Source organism: Lasioglossum baleicum, unplaced genomic scaffold (assembly GCF_051020765.1).
Source record: "Lasioglossum baleicum unplaced genomic scaffold, iyLasBale1 scaffold2376, whole genome shotgun sequence".
Lineage (NCBI taxonomy): Eukaryota > Metazoa > Arthropoda > Insecta > Hymenoptera > Halictidae > Lasioglossum > Lasioglossum baleicum.
This window is the reverse complement of record NW_027471435.1, coordinates 8,760-25,309: the sequence shown is the minus strand read 5'-3', so window position 1 is coordinate 25,309 and position 16,550 is coordinate 8,760. Positions and strand designations below refer to the sequence as shown.

General features: G+C 34.8%; 2 pseudogenes; both read right to left on the bottom strand.

The window, feature by feature from the left end:
- Positions 1–790: 790 nt before the first annotated feature.
- Positions 791–6,734, bottom strand: LOC143221417 (activator of 90 kDa heat shock protein ATPase homolog 1-like; annotated as a pseudogene).
- Positions 6,735–12,815: 6,081 nt separating this feature from the next.
- LOC143221418 (uncharacterized) lies at positions 12,816–16,342 on the bottom strand (annotated as a pseudogene).
- Between the last annotated feature and the right edge of the window lie 208 nt (positions 16,343–16,550).

Genomic DNA, 16,550 nt, shown 5'->3' with positions numbered 1-16,550 from the left:
ACACATAGGACTAATGGCGATCTCTTATATACACAACAGGTACATTTAGAATTCAATATACCTGTACCAACAATTTTTACAAATATTTTGGGAAGTAAAACCATGCAACAATTACTATGCAGACAAAAATTATTCAGAAAATCTTTCGCTATAATATACTTCAGAATATCACGCATCCTGTAGTTTCTTTCAAATTTTATACTTTTTGTAAAAAAATAGCAAAAGCACTTTACTTTCTTAATCTCCTGTTTCTTACTTACGTCAAAATATGAACAGATTTAAGATAGTCACTGTAAGAAACTTTTATTCATCAATATGTATGTAAATAACGCATCGCTTAAAAAAATAATTACATATATTCGATATTCTACATTCATACATATTTTAATACTAGAATTAGCAAACTAATCAAAATAATTTTATCTCAAATATTTTATTTTTACAATTACTAAAAACATGCAGGTACTTTTAACAAAATTAATGTTGATTTTCATTTAAATAGAAACATATGTATTTATCTACATCCTATTATAATTCTGATAGAAAAATTATTATTATTTGTGTAATATATTTTAGAAAAATAGTATTGAATTATATCTACTGAAAGAAGTAGAATATAATTTAGCGAAAATAAAAATTTACTTAAAAAGAGGCATAAAATTGTTTTAGAAATTTGCTTTGTTCAAAACTTTTCATCTGCCTCAACTATTATTTTTAATTTAAACTTGATACTTGTATTACAGTTTAATGATAAAAAGTTATTAAATAATAGGAACTACAATGAACTTACCTCAACGGTCATAACAGCTATATAAAATTCTTCGGCCCTACACTAAATCTTCTGCTGTTGTTTAATTGTCCTCATTGAAATCTTGCAGCCTAATTCTTTTTTATTATTTGCTGATAATATAGTTGAACTCATTTGCATCTGTAACCATTAATTATATATTAATTAACTGCATAAATTGAAAAATATAGCATTTAACCAAAAAAAAAAAAAAAACAGAAAAAAAAACGGAGGATAGTTTTGAAATTTCAAATTGAGAATACATTTGAGACTTAAAAAGATTTAAAATTCTCAAAATAACATTAAATATAAAAAATATAACACATACTGTATAAATCATTTTTCCATACTTACTTTTGCATTAAATCCAGAAGTAATATTTAAATATTTTCTTTAACATCATCTTTCCTATGTAGAATCATTCCAACTGTGAATTCTAATAAACATTAAGAAATTGTATTAATGAGAATGAAAGAAAATAGGAATATTATGTAATAATAATACATAACTTAAAATAATCATCAAACTGACAATATAATAAAAATACAACTGTGTTTAAATAACTACTATAAATGCTTACAATTTATAAACAGAATTATCAAATTTTATACAAATTTTGTATTTCTAAAAAACTATGTATTTTTGTTAATTGAAAAAATACATTATGCCTTGTATGTAATAACCACCTGAACAACTAATATAATTTTGTAAATTCTACATTTCTGTATAAATATCTAGTTCTATACATAATTTGGTATGATCCCAAAATTTCATACAACATTTAACAACGAATAATGAAGTTGTTAATATTTATAATTTATATTGAATAAAAATTAAATTTTTACAATATCAAAAGGAATGTGTATCATGTATAAATTATAAAAGCATATTATTCATAGTCTTAATTTACCTTCTTTTAAGGAAGAAACATATTTTTCCAATTTATCTCTAATAAATTCCTTTTCCTTTTGTATGTAGGAAATGTTTACTGCTTCACCTTCGTCCGTACTATCTTCCAAAGTAATGTCAATCTATTAAAAAGAATAATGCTTTTTTGTAACTTTGAACATTTTTATACATACATTATTAAAAATGAAATTTAAATAAGATCAAAATATATTTTACAAGTTTATTACATCAATATTATTATTTAAGTTATATCAAGTACAAACATTTTGTTTTTATTATTCGGTTAATCACTTAGGTGTCATATCGAAAACTATTGAATACTGTTGGAAAATAATACAATTCTAGAAGTAATATGTAACATATATCAACTGTTTATTGTTTAACAGAAACACATATTGACAATACAATATATATATTAATTATCCAAATGGGACATGATGGAATTCAAAAACAGAAAAAAGGAAAAGAGCAACACAACTTAAGTTTAACAAATATTATATAGCTTACAATAAGTAAGTATTAGAGATATCTACTAATATGGAAACAAAACCTAACTTTAAAATTATCACAAACCGCACATGATAACAATATTTTTTAGTAATTTCAAAGCAAAAAATAATATATAAGATATTACTTCTTGATACTCAATTAATTATGTTTTCCTTTTTGTAGGAATAAGAATATATTTTGAACTATAGTTAATCTGTATTACAATTAGTATCTACAAGATGATATTTGGGAATATAAAGTTATATATAATTATATTCTATAGATGTATTTTAAATACTTACGTCTACTTCAGAAATATTGTTTTCCTTAGAGAGGTTTGGAATATTTATTTTACCCTCAATCTTCTTATCAGATTTTTTATTGGATATCCAATTCAAAACAATATTCCATTCGTAAAAGAGAATTAATTTAACTTTTCGATTATTTGCCATTGCCTCACCTTCACATTTCTCTACTTCTGCTGCTGTACAAGAAACTAAAAATAATAAATCCATTAGATAATATATGACAGCATAATTTAAAATAAAAAAAATGTATAATTGTTAGGATATTCACTAAGTGAATAAAAAAGGTTCGAATAAATATGTGCCAAAAAATTGATATTTTCAAAGTTATAAACAATTATAGATTATAGACACTCTCCTTTCAATTTCACAAACGCCTGACATCTACATATCGGAAAGTTAAAAATATTATTTCTAAATCCTTGTTTATTAAAAGATTTTTTTTATACACTTAACAAATACTATCTAAGCCATCCAAAATCTAAAAGTTTTTTTTATCTCTCTATATATTTAATATTAAATGTATATAACTGTGTTAATTTCATTTTCAGCATTTTTATGTTATTACTATTACTATATATTATGCTACATATTATATTGAAAATAATAATTATGCACAAATACAAATACATAAGATAGATGAAATTTTAACATAGCTATGGATTTGAAATATATTTCATTACTGAACTTTTATTCCTTTAATATTTTTCTGTAGTTACATATTTCGATTTGTCCACTTAATTTTTATTTAAACGTAGAAACGTTTATAAATTTAATTAGGATTAAATGTATTTATTTATAATACTACTATTATATATTTTCATTACTAATGTAAATAAAAAAAAATACAAACCATCATCTCCTTCTATCGTCATATTGGTAAATAATTCCTTTATTTTCTCTTGCGTCCAAGCACAAGCATTTTTCTCCGTCCTTAAAAAATATTATAAGACTTATTTGAAGATTATTGAATGTAATAAGATATTTCACATTATTTTAATCTTACAAAGTAAAGAATAAATTAATTTGGTTTCCAAATTTAGAAGCATTTATTTAAATTATAATACAAAGGTATAATGTACACTTGCATGTAATGTTTATATGTAAATATCAAATTGCGATTAATTCAACAAGAAACTAAGCAAATTATAAAATAAACTCAAATATGACAAATAAATAAAAAATGAATTTTATTACAAAATTTTATTACTATAACATGACATTATACTGAAATATAAATGACATTATATTAATACAATATAGAAGATGATTATAGTTGCATTTTTCTATCTATATAAATAAGCAAGAAACGTGTTTATTTCTAAAAACACGTACTATAAGTCTAAGAAATAGGAATTTTAAATATAATTTAGTATTATTTATGACCCTACAAGTAAATAATTTTCCAATAAAAATTCTAAATTTATTTACTAAAGCTTTCGTAAAGAAAATTAACAAGTAATATTCACTAATTTACTAAACTCGCTAAAACTATAATAATTATAATTCAAGGAATCTACTATTCCAGGAGCTTTAGCAAGAATATATGGCTTTTTCAATGTTTATATTATATAAGCTATGTCTCCAACCACAATTTGTGTTATTACTCTTATCTAGCCCCGTATTTCCCCTGTGTGCGTTGAAGTTGCAAGGAACAGATTTTATATTCTGTGACTTGCCGATGAGCTCCCCTACTATCAATACATGCACCGGAGGAGCTCTCTCAAATTTTAAAAGCTACTTTTAAAAATCGCTGGCACTAAATCGGATAATCTCCAAGGTAGGGACGGACTCACAGATGTGTGCCAACCACACGCCCATCACAATTAGCTCTTTGATGTGTCAATATTACTGTGGTATAACGGACACAAAACTTGGAGAGGAAGTGCACGGCTCCATGTCAGAACATCGGAAAGGGCTGTAATAATGTGCACATCTTGGCCGAAACCTTTGCACATAGCACGGAGCATCGAGGCCTAGTCGCAGTATAATTGGATATACCAAGGCACAGTACAGCTCTCCATATACAGCGGTTCATGCATGCATAATATATCACATAATTCAGAAGAACAAGGAACTAATGAATTGTATAGTATGAAGCAATTGATGCGTCAGAGAATTTCGAACTATGATAGCAGAAACTGGAAAGCAATACTCATGTTCGGAGTCTCAATATAGCTTTCTTTGTAGAATGCCGATTCAGAACACCTATTGTATTACAAATAATACAGAAATAGATGCACCTAACGAGTAATATTACTGGAAGCTGTAGGTATATCACACAATTTGGAACTGGGATATCACCAACTGGAAAGTAAGTAATTTGTATAACACGCCGTGCAGTGCACACATTATATACCATATGATATTAATATAGAAGTAACTACTGAGCAGTATCGTACGACGCAGTAGATGCATCAATGTATTCGGAATTCAGGTATCAAAGTTTGAAAGGAATACTCATGTCCCAGTATCTGACCAGTTTTCCGTATTCATGAGCCTATGGATGGCAACTATTGCATACCATATAGTACAGAAACAGAAACAACTAACGAGTAATGTCACTCGAAGCAGTATATATATCAAAGAAACCCCAACGGAGATACCAGAAGCTGGGAAGCGATATGCATGTTCCAAGTATCAGGACAGCTTTGCATGTATTCTACTATTGTGATTACTGATTGAAATTAGCCACATGGTATTTTTCTTTCATTCATTGCAATAAAATATTTATGAAGGAAGAGATGAATTTTTAGATAACTGATAGGTAGGGAGCATTAGATTTTTACTTAGGTACGGGGTATTTTTAGTCACAGGAAGGATTTATATTCCGTCAATAAACTTGTAACTCAAGATGTTAGTATTTAAGTAAGGAATTTGTGTGTAAACAGGGACATACTCTTTAATGCTAGATATGTTTGTATTTAACTAATAGTTAATTAAGGTTAATATAAGTAGTAATAATAACTAAGTTTATATATAGTTAAGGGCAAATAGTATAAGTACTAAGTGATGATAATATATTCAATTCTTTGCGAGGCATTTCATTCCTTCTGGTGTTGGGTTCCCCTAAGTGTTTTCGTTATCAATTATTCTACATTTTCATGCCCAGAAACGTATAAAGTCTTATTCTGTGAACAGAATGATGTCCTTTTCTTTGCTTAAGCTTTCCAGTTATCTATATTTTATGCCAATGGACGGGTGAAATATTGACACAGAAATGAAATAACGCATCACATAGACTTGTGTACCTAGATTAAGGTTTATTATATTTCAAGGATTAGTATAAGACGAAGTATATCTTTTACGATGAAGTTTAGCTTTCGCATGTAGTTTTCTTCTCAATGCATTTTGCTATTCTTTGCTATGCGATTAAACATTGAAAGTTTCGCGGACGTGTATTAAAAGCGGAATTTATTGGAATTTCAGTAAATTTCGACGCAAATGAAGGATGAATTGGACACGGATCTGATGGGTCGCAGTAAATAGCAACTCCACGTGGTGAGATCTAGGCAATCAGTATTAGTTGACATATCATTTCTAATTGTATCAGTACATTTGTATCATACGTGACCAACGGCTATGATGCAATCATGAATAATATAACAAGGAACACAATCTGCTTGACTACGTTCTTAACGTTCTTAAGTTTCATCTGTTAAATTAGTGCGAATAGATCGGTAAGGGGTCTTTTTATAATTTATGACCCCACGCTCTCTTTTTCTCTCCTTTGTATCCCGTCGTAGGGCATGCTTATAGAATTTGTAAGAAATGTAAAAACATTCTGTATTTCATGTAGTTAAATGTATTCATACTTCCTGCTTTGTTCTGCCGTTTAAGTTTAGATCGCACATTTAAGACATCGCTTGAGCATAGTATTGTCGCTCGTGCCAAGTTTGAGAACTCAACTGTATCTGCACGTCTCTATATACATTTCCGTTTATTTCGAAGGAGTCGATGCATTCTCTCTCTCTCCCTCTCTCTCTCTTGCTTTATTTCCTTGGACCCTCGTATAACCAACAACAAGAATCTTCATGTATAGGCACGAGTTCCAACAGATCAGTGTGCAGAAACTGCTCCATTGAGTACAACTAGTTTCGTGATTCATCGTGCCGCTCCTACTATTGCGGCTTAATTGACACGGCACGGGCATGGGATAGGGATGTACCCAATCCGCACAGTACGTGGCCCACCTTACCTCGCTCCTACCAATTAGCTCGTAGATTCCAAGCCCTACGCGCCATCTTTGGGTAGGCCAGGAACTTTCTAAATATTTACTGACTCTGCAGGTCAGTCACCGAGCTGTTCTCACGCAGATCACTCGTGGAGGGTCACACTGTTTGAAGACGACAGCCCCTTAACGCGCGATGTAGGCTTACCACTGCATCCTCGAGGCCAACCGGTTCCCGAGGTACCAGCGTATTTAGGGCCGTATTGGTCGTACACTGCGTAAGGACTCCTTGCTTCAGGAATGAGAGTCCGTACTCACCTCGGCCTGGGCTCGACCGACTCGGGTATTCCCTTACTGCATTAGCCCCCTAGCCGGTAAGGGCGTGACGCCCGTGCACCCCCAGTCGCGCCTGAGTCGGCGTCGCATCACGGCGAGGAGTCCTCTACTCCCTACATCCAAGAAGGGTAACCAGGAACGGGATATTATCTCACCGCCATCGACATTAGGCGGGGCGAGGTCAGTGGGCGGGCGAGCAGCGCCGAGACACTCCCGGCCTATGCGGTGGAGAAATCGAACCAGCTCCCGTCTCAACTCATCCTACCCCAACAAACAGTGACCGCAGCGATCACCTATGCGGCGGTCACGAAGCGCGAGACCCATCCTCTAAGGATCGTCACAGCGATAAACATTCCGCTGGCGCCAACACTATCTCCGCTCCGAGCGATAGTCCATGGTGCTAGACTCATCGGTATCAGCGACGATCAGGACGACGACGACAACGACAACGTCGACCATGGTGGTCATTTTATATCCTCTCGCTTTTCTCGAAAATGTAAATCACGATAATACTTCTTACATAAATTATCACGAACATTTGAAATATTCAGAGTTGAACCAGTTATACGTTTGTTGTTAATAGTGAATTTAATGGAGACAATGAGCAACGTGTAATTTGTCCATTAGTTCTTTCGATACCGGTTACTAATCTTAGAAGGTAAAATAAATTGCACTACACCCGTGCAATAAATTCCTGTGGCAATTGTAAGCGATATTTTAAGTACAAACGATATTATAACCGTGAGCAATGAGGCAATATTCGCGACTTTCCCCGTTTGTATCCAATGATTCAAATTCGAATATCAATCTGCCACCCGTACTATTACCCTCATGAATGGCAAATAAAGTTTAATGGGATAAATATCCGAGTTCCATGAATAAATTAGTTTCAAAGCTTGTTAAAAAGCTTGTTTATAATGAATTCATGATCTCAGGATGATTGAAAATCTCTCGACCTCGCGATTAAAAATACACCTTTTTCCCCCAAATATAGACAATTAATCATCTCATTAGTATCGACGAATCACGATCGTTACGTGAGACCTTCTAGCTAATATAATAATTAATTACTTTCAAATCTTCCTAGTTTTTAATTTGTACACTCGCGTGTTGTTCTGCGCGAGTAATGCGTGACGAAAGGAATAATGAATTCATGATCACAAGATGATTCGAAATCTCTCGATCTCGCGATTAAAAATTCATCCTTTTTCAGCCTGCAGCCAACTGATTATGTCGGGGTCGTAGCCCTGACCATTTCTTTGCCGATAACACCACCGGCGGCATCTCCGCAGCTAGCTGCGCGAACACCGTTGCGGGCTAGCACGCGCAGGCTACCTTCATTAAGACCAGAGGGTGGCAGAGGCGGATGCCGACGCCGCAATAGTGGCTGCATCCAGCTACGCCGTGGGACGTCGGCACCTTGGGGGAGTGCGCAGAACCTTGGAAGCGGATCTCTCCGTCGTTGCGAAGGAGGAAAGCCCCACGACGCTATGCCATACTCACCAGCGTCGCGTCCATCATCTCCAAGTAGACGCGAGCCGGGCAACGATGCGCAACAATCTGCTACTAATGCCATACATGTGCGCCGTGACACCTCGCGCAACACCAACGCACTCCCCTGCAGCCATGACCGTTCGCCGACATACTGCTGTGCGATGGGATAGTATGTATCATGAATGTATCCTTAACACTTTTAGTACCGAGCAAAAGGAGCGTACCTAAGCGAAGAATACCGGGCCGAATCGTCGAATTTGCAGAGGTTTGCAAAAATGCTCGTAAAACCGAAAGTAGGAGTGATATTTACAAAATTGAGAAAGCAGCATATCGCGAAACAAACGGAGATATAAAACGACGCTAATTGTGTTTCGATATTTATTGAAAATCATTAGAATAAGATAAATATAAGACATCATGAAAATCGTACAAAGTGATTTCTCTTCTTCGAACCGTAATTGCACATAACAAAAATCATCGTTTGGTCAGAGCTTAATATATATATATATATATATCAGGTAGTATGATGTATAGGCATTGTATTTACAATCATTTGCAATGATATAGTTGGTGTCGAATAGCAAAACGAAAGGATAACGTTATGAAGCACGGCAAATGTCAGACAGATCTACTACACAAGTAGGTCGTGCAGCTGGTAATACGTCAGCTATATCTAACTCGTCAACATGTCGCACTAATTCTGCATCATCCATGTTCGTACAGGGTATATCTTTTCCAAAAAATGAGCAACAAAACTGACAAAATTTTCCTCTATTAATAGTGTTTCTATGAAAACGATGCCGGTTTTTGAACACTCACTACACTTACACGGATCAAGAAAAATTGAAAAAGATTTTAGGCTCGCTGTGTCTATGCACGGGTCCCACTTAAGTTTACTGGTAGCTTTTACAAACATCATATAGATTACGATTACGGTCCACAGCAACTATCCTGTGTCGACGGATATCCGATGGATATCCAGTGTCCCGTTTCAACCATATCGCTCTAACATATACAGACCCTCGGCACTAATCAGCATAAGATATGACAAAAAGCTAAATCTAATAACCATTTTTTCACCTTTGTTGCATCGAATATGAACCATTTTAACATTTTATAAAGTTATTTTGAAACACAGACCCCTTGTGATAAGTATAATAAGGCTCCAACGGAGGCGCAACGATATATCGTCGTTGGTATTTTTGGCAAGTACACCGAACGACGATATATATTATTAAATTTTATTATACATTCAAATTCCCCTCACACTCCTTCTTCATTTTCCGTCGCCCTCATTGCGCCTGTTTATACAAAAATGTATATATGCAGCAAAACACGTAGTATTAAGAATAGTATGTAATCTGCGCATTTTCCCGCGTCATGAGCGACCTCGTGGGGCTGAAAAGATCCCCATCCCCCCGGTCACTTAACTATAACTAAATATATTTAACCTGCCCGCCGGCAAAGATCGGGCCTATCCTGCGATTCTGCGACCCCGACAGGGAGGATCGCCCACAAGGGGTCCAGAATTATACATATAATTTTAATTAACTTTATAATGGGTTGGCAAGTAAGTGATTTTCAAATGTGACGGAAAATTCAAAATTTTTGGTCAAAAATATAACTTAATTCAATTAGATGCTGCCCGTTCTTGCAGATGACATTTCGCTATCGTTCTGGCAGTGTGAAAATTCCACGATCGTAAAATTTCTGATCTTTGCTATGAAAAAACTGAATTAAATGTGATCTATCATCTTCAGCGTTATTTTAAAGTTAAAATTTTACCATCTGCACGGAACGAAACAAATAGTAATCTGAAGGCGCAAGATCAGGGCTATATGGTGGATGTGACAAAACGTCCGAATCCAATTGCAATAATTTTTGACAAATGACCAAAGGCGTGCGGGGCTTTGCATTATCACGGTGGAAACAACACCCTTACGAATTGAAAATACCGGCCGCTTTTCTTGACTTGCATCGCTCAGTTTGGCGAGTTGTTGAACGTGCACGTTTGAATTGATCGTTTGGTTTTGTGGCATAAGTTCAAGCTACAAAATTCCGTGATAATCCCACCATACTGACAGCCGTTTAGGCTGGTTCTTCTTGCATCACCCACCATCTCTTCCGATTAACGTTCTTATAAATTACCCTCTTTTCGTCGCCAGTAATTAGGCTTTTCAGAAATGGATCAATTTCGTTGCGTTTCAGAAGCGAATCGCAGATGTTGCGTCAAAGGAATTTCCTTAAAGTGGTGAGGGATCCATAAATCGAGTTTCCTGACCTTATCAGGTATTTTTAATTTTTTATCAATGCATGTATGCGATACATCGAGCTTCTCAGTAATATCGCGCGTGCGCATCTGTTACGTCGGCGTCTCGCATAGGAGGAACATTGGTGGTTCATCACAACTGTGGCCCGCCAGCACCGCCGCAAATCGTCACCATTGCCGCCGGCAGCCACCCGCAGTCTGGCCACTCGATGATCGTGGACAACATCGCTGTAGCTGCCGGGAGAAGGAAGGACAGTAGCCACGAAGAGAAGCAGCAACAGCCCGAATCTGGTAAGGGTGGGGCGCCCTACGCTCCGGCAGCGCACAAAACCGCAACGAGGAGCCCACTACACCAGCCATCCAAGATGGGGGCCCATGGACGGGCCATTGTGTCACCACCATCGACAACAGGCCGCGGCAGAGTGAAGTCAAGAGATCGATCCAGCCCCTGTCTCAATCCGCCGTGCTGGGACAAAAAAGAAACCGCTGCAATCATAATGCCAAGTAAAGGCGTTTGATTTGACTTCACTTCTTTCACGGTATCAATGTTATTGAATGTCAATTTAGCCGTAATTTATTCATTATATATTCTTCCGTCGCCTCATCACACATTGCGTTTCCGCTTGAATCGTCCTTGATGTGTTCATCACACGAACCGGTGGCATTTCCCCTATTCTTCCGTATTGCAGATTCAACGGATGGTATATTTTTAGAATTTTGTTACCTCCTGTTCGACTTGAAATCTGAAGGACACGCATTCGCAGCAATGGGACGTTTTCTTTGTTGTTTCTCAGGCCATTTTTCTTCAATGATAATAATCTCTGGTGTGTTTTGACTTTAAATACCATTCCTACTATATTTCGCTTTTATTTCGTCGGTGTCTTTCAAAATTTCTATCCCAGACTCTAACTCTAACTAACTCCAGTATTTATTGTTCTATTTACATCAACAGACTCAGAAACATCATCTTTAGAGCAATATGGCTCTAAGACATCGTTCCTTTGTCTAAATTGTATTTATCCAGAAATTTATATTGCACATTTGTTTGCTTCTATCGCTACTGAATTATCTATTGCACGGTTTATCCTATCTCTCGTGCTAGTTTGAATGCAGTTCTCCACTGACTGTCCTCTAAGCGAAATACTTTCAGCAAACGATCGTTTCCGTTTATTTCTAATTACCTTTTCATCAAATCGCTCGATACATTGTTTATCATTATCATGATCCATGATAACAATTTTACTCAAAGCATCAGACATTTTGCATTTTACTTGTACATCATCTTTTGGTTGTTCTTTTAAATTTTCATTGATATCAGAGCTAAGAATTCAAAAATGCTTGAAAATTGTTTTAATATTGTAGGATTAGTTACTAATGATACTCACATCATATACTTTTCTCCTTCAACGTGTTCTGAGTATCTAATAGACTAAGTGTTCTTATCCCTACTGATTTCTCATTTTTACAAACATCGGAGCTCATTTTACAGGACGACGTTATGTATCCAAAATATTTAACAATGTTTGCATGCCGGCATCTATATAAGATTTTATGGTTTAATTTTATGAATTAAGATAAACAAAATTTCCAATTAATTTAAGCTTCTTACTTTGCTGAAATATATAAAAAGAAAAGAAATATATATATTATAAATAACTATAATTTTTTCATATTAGATAACATAGAAAACCATCACTCACAGTCAGTATGTGTCTTTATAAATAAAATATGCATTTAACTGTTCGCTGCATTATTATTCGACTATGTACATACATGTATTGAGCAATATGGTATATTTGTACCTTTTTTTAACTCAAAATATTTACGATCGTAAAGGTTTCTTGAATGAAACATTGAGATTATATCTTAAGACATAAATTAATAATACCTATGAGCTTAATATCAAAATGAGAAATGAGAAATATCGATAAACTAGTGACCCGAAGAATGTTTTTCAAAAATCTGCTACTTTACATCAGAAATATATATATTTAAATTATATGTAAATTTTAAACCTGCATGACTTGATCCGAGTCGCTAAGTTTCAAAGGTAATTTATGTTTCACCGCATTTGGGATCCTTATCTTTCAAACTACTAGGTCCAGTATCATCCGATGAATTAGAGCAAAAATCATTCTATTGTATTGCTTATATTCGCTAACTGGTTCTAGATTACCCAACTGATCATAATCTGATTCGTCATTACTTTCCATGAACCCATCATATACGTGGTAATTTCATCAATACTATGGTATATATTAAGTTTTGGATTTCCCATACCTGCATCTCTCTTCTTTAAATCATATCGATTATATCAACCTGAAAATAACATATCGAACAAAACATAACTGTCTTTCCTTTGGGAAATGTAATGGAATCTTTCCTGCTATTTGTAATAATACCTTTGCATTCGACTTCGTCATCTGTATTCCAAGCTTAGATTTTTAATTATTTATTTTCTTACTCGTTACAAGATTATTTCTGAACTGGAAGTTGTTTAACTATGTAGCGGTTTCATCGTCAAATTTCAAAGATCCTTGATGGGCGTAGAGGAGATTATCGAATTGAGTCTGTCCTGTATGAGATATATTAATGATATATATTAATAACGATTATAATAAGCACTTTCTAAGTGCAAATAGCTTTCCCTCAAATATGTTCCCGCCGGAGAAGCAAGATCAGTGATATATTGCTCTGGGGCAATTTCATTTTTCAACTCTGCTATTCTACTTCCGTGGTACAACCGTCCTGCTACGGTCATTACCAATACAACTATAGTAGCAAATAAAAATCCTGCTGTCATACTACCATTGCCTGCTTCATCCTTTTCTTGTATGTTACGCAGACATAATTCTAATATTAATAGATTTGAATTAATAGACCTGAATATCCATGTCTGCAAATGCAGCCATCAGCAGGATAACAAATGCAATAATTATTTTTACAATAACTAGGTTCCATGTAACGATCACCATAGACAATCTAAATTTACAGATATAAAAATTTTACATTATAATATTTCATTAGCTTCATTTTAATATTATTTTGTTCAACTTTTTTTTCTTTCGACATACGTTGAGTTCATTTGGTTTCAGTCCAACTGGGTGCACAGCGACGGTGATCATCATTAGATCTGCATTTGCCTCCAAGTTGACAAATATAATGTTGACTGCATTTCATTCCACATGTCCCTTCTGGACCAGGATACATGCCAAAATTCACCATGTTAACCAGGTCGATATTGACACACACCTGAAGTGATATTACAAAATGTAATTATATAATTATACAGGATAAAATAGTATTACAGAGAGAATTTTACCTGTTACATGATGGCACTATCCACCATTTTTACACCGACAACGACTGGCACAATTTAATCCATGACGATTAAGTGGACAAGGATGCTCGTAAATTAAACCAAAGAATCCAGGTCGACAAACATTTTCACCAGTGACATGATCGCAAGTCATATTTCCTGAAAAATCAAATATTTCACATAAAACTTAAACTTCATATTGTGGAAATATAGCAAATTATGTTTTCCTTTTTTTTTTCTTTAATTTATTGTGAAATGATCAAATATATGCCTCTACATAAGTTGTGTTATATATAATAGGAGATATCAAATAGCTTAATAACTAATCAGTTATTTGAGGTTTCAAGTAAGATTAGAGAAATAAAATATTATCAAATAATTATATTTATTACATCGATAATAAAAGCGTTATTTCACTATTTCCTAAGCTAAAAAATTGCTAATCCATACTCAAATACAAATTAATCAAGCAAATGAATTACATATGATGAACGTTATATTGTAATATGTTAAGTAGAAAAACGAATTTTATATTAAAACTTACCCATCAAAAAGTTAATAATAATATTTTCGTTTTAGTAGAATTGCGTGAGCTTGGTTTCACTTTCAACTAGTACTGTTATTTTTTCCTTGCATTTCTGCGGACACTTTTCGTTACAGCGTACCCCGTACCATCCCCCTTTACAGGGTTCGGAACAGTCGGAACCTTGCCAGCGTCGGGCACAAACACAAATGCCTCCTTCCGGATCACATGTACTATTCTCCATACACTCGCATCACGAATGAAAATCATCACTGTAAAGGCCTTCTAGACATTTTGTATCACAACGGATTAATGTTCTATACCGGTATAATGAAAACTTCATCCGAAGATCATACGGCCATTAAACTAAATTTCCAGTCTTTTCCAACAATTTCATTTGTTTTCAAATGAATCTAAATTGAATGCTAGAACATATGCTATTTTATGCATTTAGTATATTTTATCTTATTTATTCAATGATATTGTATCTATTAAATAAATTATAAAGAGACTGGGAAATCATTTAGTAGCTAAATTTATTTAGTTATATTTCATACGTTATGTGATGCACGCGAAATGGAATATATAAGATATTAAAACGTTACTATAAGCAAAGGATAGATTGCATCTTTCATGTACGACAATGGATCGACGAAAAAAGAAAAATAACAAACCTCGCTATTACGAGATGCAATGACAGATGCAATGACTAGTGTCAAAATCACAGCCGTTACTATTCTCTTCATTACAGTCACAGGTTTGAGTACATCCTAAACCAATAAATCCTTTTTCACAATAACTTTGGTTAAATTCACGGACGAAATCAGCCGCACATGAGTATGTGCCTGCAGGTGATTGAGAAAGATGTTGTGTTTTGGTGTAAGGACAATAAAATGAAAATAGAAATGCAGAATTAAGAAATGTGTCTTTGGAAAATGTGTAACGCTAAGTTAAATAGAAAAAAATAACATAAGCATAATAAAATCTTGTGGAAAGTCTTTAATTAATATTTACCGTCCAACCATATGTACAATATCAATCGTCAGTTGTATACGCGCTTAGAGAAGCGAAAATAAATAGTCTTTAACACTAGGTTTACGGACGTTTTCTGTATACTTGTTTTTACGGACATCCAATAAATTTGCCGGCAAAGGAAACCACATATTTTCTTTGAAAAACAAGCGATGAGTTTATTTCGAAAACACTCGCAATATTAACAGATTTCATATAGGTTAGTTAAATCTGTTAATATCATATATATGGAGCAATCCACCCGTCAAATAGACTGGTCCAGTAAACCTAGTGTTAAAGTGTTTTCCGCATTGAACCCCTGTTGCAGTTTTCCCGGAACGGCTCTCTTCGCGACGCAACTGGATCGTTACTTGATCGCCCGTCGTCGTTTCCTCGTTTTTTTCTTTCGATTTCGTGCTCCCGAAATTGCGACGACACACGGGTAGACGATCGAAGCCAGAGCCTTCCTCTATTTTCCCGCAATAACGTTATATACACATAGAGTGTTCGGCGGGCACGTGCAGTGTAAGCCAATCCCAACTTTCGCCAGCCATCACGTGAACTACGCGCGATAGCTTGACTTCCATTACCTCTTTCATCTATTCCAACCAGCACGTCTTTAAAATACCCACAAGCCAACTGCCATTCACATTTTATTTTACCAATCTCCCAACGAGATCCGACGTGCAATAGCTCGGCCCTCCTCCTAACCAAATCCTCGGATGTCATCTATTACCCGTAGGCCACGGGGAATATCTGATGTCCCCGTAGTGATACATACCTGAGCCGCGGGCAGGCATAGGGACTGGCCTCAAGGCCAAGTTTACCTACGCCTTGCTGGGGGGTTTCGGCAGGCACTGCAACCGAGACCATCCCAAATTGTACACGTGCGCTCTCTGCGCCGACGCAGCTGTCGACACAGTAGCGTACGGTATCA